Below are 4,276 nucleotides of genomic sequence, written 5' to 3'. Positions count from 1 at the left end.
ATTAAATTTGCCGAATTTGTAATAATAGCATATGAGTATGTCAAATAAACTCAGTATAATTTTTGTTTATTAAGGCACAAATGCAAGATATGAGATATGCAATATTATTAAAAAAATGAAATGATTAACAAGTCCTCTTATTTCATAGCAATTATTGCTATTTCATTAACTTGATCAATCTTATATGTCAACACTTAAACTAAGATAAATTTGCAATAAAATTTATTAAAAAACATATAAAGAATAGCAATCAATGTATTTGAATGCTATATATATATATATATATATAAATATAATATTATTTAAAGAATGAAAATTTGCTAATATTATAATTATACTTATTTTAATTTATCACATTATTTTAGAATATAAAATTTCACATGTTTGGAATGTATTAAATTTAAGAATTTTTATGAATATTTCATCTCATTTAATAATATCATCATGCAATAAAAATTAAGACTTCGTTTGGGACAGCTTTTTTACTACTTAAAATAACTTTTTAGTTCAAAAATAAAAATATTTGTACTAAAAGCTATTTTATGAAGCAATAAAAATGCGATCCCAAACGAAGCCTATGTGTAAGTCATACAAATCTTCAAGCATGAAAGTGTCCATGCAAAGTTTTTTATATCTTTATTTCATGCTAATGCCTCCAAAAATTATAAGAATTCATGCATGCAAAGTTATTCACTTGTTCATTTTGTTACCACTTGTCATTTCTTCAAACTAAATCTTTTTTGTTCAAAAATAAATTTTAAGAAAAAAGAGTACCAACAAATAACAGTAAAAGATACTTTTATATAATCATTTTTTCTAACGATCACACTTAAATACTTATATGTATGTATCATACTTAGATGTATAAAGATATATTTAAATTTAATGTAAAAATTACAAGAATATGAAAAAAAAGAAATTATATATAAATTTGGTTTGTATAAATTATATTTTGCTTTTTAAAAATTAGTTATCTACTATTTGCATTACCGATCACACTTAAATACTTATATGTATGTATCATACTTAGATGTATAAAGATATATTTAAATTTAATGTAAAAATTACAAGAATATGAAAAAAAAGAAATTATATATAAATTTGGTTTGTATAAATTATATTTTGCTTTTTAAAAATTAGTTATCTACTATTTGCATTACCATAAAATGAAGAAAAACTGACATTCAAGTATACTAATTGTTGAAGAAATAAAATGCAAATATGATATTAAGTTATTTCTACAAAGCATATTGCCAAATTTAGATCAATCTTATTGCAAAGCATACAATCAGAATTTGTAACAATATATAGAAATATTACTTTATTTTTCTTAATCAATAAAAAAGAAAAAATTTCTATTATATGGAAATAACCAATGGAAATTAAAAATCAATATATAGCTTAAAGAAAACACACGAGAGTTGTTACGAATAACCAAAATTTTATTAGAGTAAATATATGAGTAAAATCAGATAAAAATATTGTTTAAAATTAATTGTTTTTAACTTACAGTCGAATGCGGAAGAGAATTGAAGCGGCTTATATTTAACTTACAACTGATGGTGGCAGAGATTCAAAGAAAATTTGTCAAAGTTTTATTCTTTTATCTATCTACCCATTGGCCATTAGTGTTCAACTTGTGTCTTTCCATATTTTTTTATATGAATCTATGAGGAGATTGCACTCCTTTTTGTAATCACTTAGAAGGTTCACTCGTAATCCATAATATGATGGCAACTTGTAACCTGGTTTAATAGCGGGGATGACATTAATAGCCTTTTATGCAAAAGCTGAATTTATATAATTGAATGATATGCATCTATCATTAAACAACCTAGCTAAGGCTATATCAGCATGGTGTATGACATCCTTAGATTCCATAACACTTTTCAATAATGGTTGAGATCTAGTTTTAATTCTAAATGTAGAAGTTATCCATCTAATCTATCTTCCTCTTCTCCTTGTCAGTACCTCTATGATGCGCATATGAGGTTTATAATTTTGGCTATGAAGATGAACCTTTTTTTCCCTCTATTGGATAACTTACAAATACATTTACACTATGTTCTAAATCCTCATGTGCTTGTTGTTTCCTCTATATTATCTCTTTCATGTTCATCTGCATTTGGTATTGGATGTCATGAAGCAATATTTTCTTTGATGCCTGCTAGGTATTGCATCATCATATTAATCCCTCCACCCTTGTAACCAGTCCGATAATGTAAACAACTTTCCATCAAGGGTTTTATCAAAATTTTTATGCTCTTATCATGATAACTGGGTGAATACCGATATTTTGCTTTAAATCTGTAAATCATATAAATAGTAGATTGGAAACTTAAATAAAATAAAAAAGAACATTATTAATAAAGCTTGAAGGAGATATCCTAAGAAAAGGCTAAAATTTAAAATTAAGGTTTCACAAATTTTTTTTCGTAAACCAAATAAACAATAGGATGCAAACTAAAATAAGTAAATGGCATAAACAATAACATTATTAAATAAAATTTAGAAGAAATATTAAAAATACTCAAATTTGAAAAAAAATTGTTAGAGGAATTTTAAAAATTTTTACTTCAAAAGTTCCATGGATGAAGTTCTTTGTAGATGACATAGTGAAGAGCAGCGTCCAATTTCAGCTACGAGGATAGGGACCGAAAGGAACTAGAATGGAATGGAATCAGGATAGGGGTCGAGGTCAAATAAGAAAATAAGAATTAGGGATCAATTAACTTAAGTTAATATGTTAGATTTAGGAAATTGAGACCAATGGATCTAAAATTAAGACTCAAAATTTTTTATTTGGCTGATTTTTTAAAATGTTGTTTCATTGATCGGACGGTTCGATCGAAGATTAAAATCAATCTCTTACGGTTTTAAGCAAATATGGTTATGATAAAAGCTCAAACCAATGACTGACCAATTCTCGATTCAACTGATTGAACCAACCAGTCCAGCCCAATATTTAAGAACTTGGGAAAAATTATGGGACCTTACCTAGTTAAAATGATTCAATTAGTATTTGCATTTGATAACATGTGAAGCGCTTCCTTGGGGGAAGGTATTGATATAATATATGTGGTTGAAGTTGGAAGAGTCCTTTGTACAAATCTAGCATAAAACCCAAGTGATGAAATTAGGAATTAGAGTTGATGTCGGTGGTCTGCATGGATTCTATGAGTTATCATGTGTTGGAATTATTAGCAATGAAAAATGATGAAGTCAATAAGTGTTAGAGTAGCCAGGTGATAATAGATAAAAGATTATAGGTCAGAGGGCTGTAGTTGGTGGGCGACGGAGGTTGGAGGATCGTATTCTATGAGCGACGAAGGTATGAAGGATCGTAATCAGGTGACGATGGTTGAAGAATTATAGCTGGGGGCAACCTACTTAATTTACATAAGTATACATGCCAAATAAAGTAATAAAGTGATAAAGTAGAGTGTCGAACCCACAAAAAAGTATGCTTTTCAGCAATAAATTGCTAATGTTTACTCTTATCACAAAATTATCCTACTTCAATAAATATGTTTATTGTAGAGATTCAATCACTGAAGAAAATTAGTAAATTAAATAATAGACATAATATTTGAATAAAGTATTTTGGATTGATGAATGTAAATTGTATATTGTTTCTAATAAAATTCTTAAATATGATATGATTTAGAGCCTGTGCATCCCTAGATCTCTATCGAGCTTGCATGAGTGAAAAAAAATATATGTTGACCTCCTACATTTATATCATGTCCTTAAAAAACCTAGCATGTTTTACATCCTATGTCTATATATGCAAATACATTATTCCAAAATTTCTAGTTGTTCTTGCATTCCTTCGTCGAGGCTATAAATCACACTAGATTTTAACTAAATATATGACCACTATGTGCATTAAATAAAGAGCGGGATGATATTGAAAACAATTTTTAACTTTAGAGCACAAGAATTTTCATTAGTACTTAATATGTTATCTATATCATTAATCCAAAACTAAGGAATTAGTCATACATGAAATAAAAGATATATAAACAAACTCATTTCCATTGAAATCATAGAAGAAAGAAAATACAAGAGAATGATATCACCAGGAAGGTTCAATGAATCTTCTATACACTCATTTCTTAATGTATAGAGTTGCTACAACAAACACAGACTAACACTCTAACGAATTGTATCAAATACTTTCCTAAATTTCTTTAGTTATCAACCTAAGAGAGATATAGAGAAGTATTCTGAAATGTATTGAAATTAAATAAATGACCGAACTCCCCTACAAACA

This window comes from Dendrobium catenatum, unplaced genomic scaffold (assembly GCF_001605985.2).
Source record: "Dendrobium catenatum unplaced genomic scaffold, ASM160598v2 fragScaff_scaffold_819, whole genome shotgun sequence".
NCBI lineage: Eukaryota > Viridiplantae > Streptophyta > Magnoliopsida > Asparagales > Orchidaceae > Dendrobium > Dendrobium catenatum.
Note: the sequence above shows the minus strand (reverse complement) of the source record.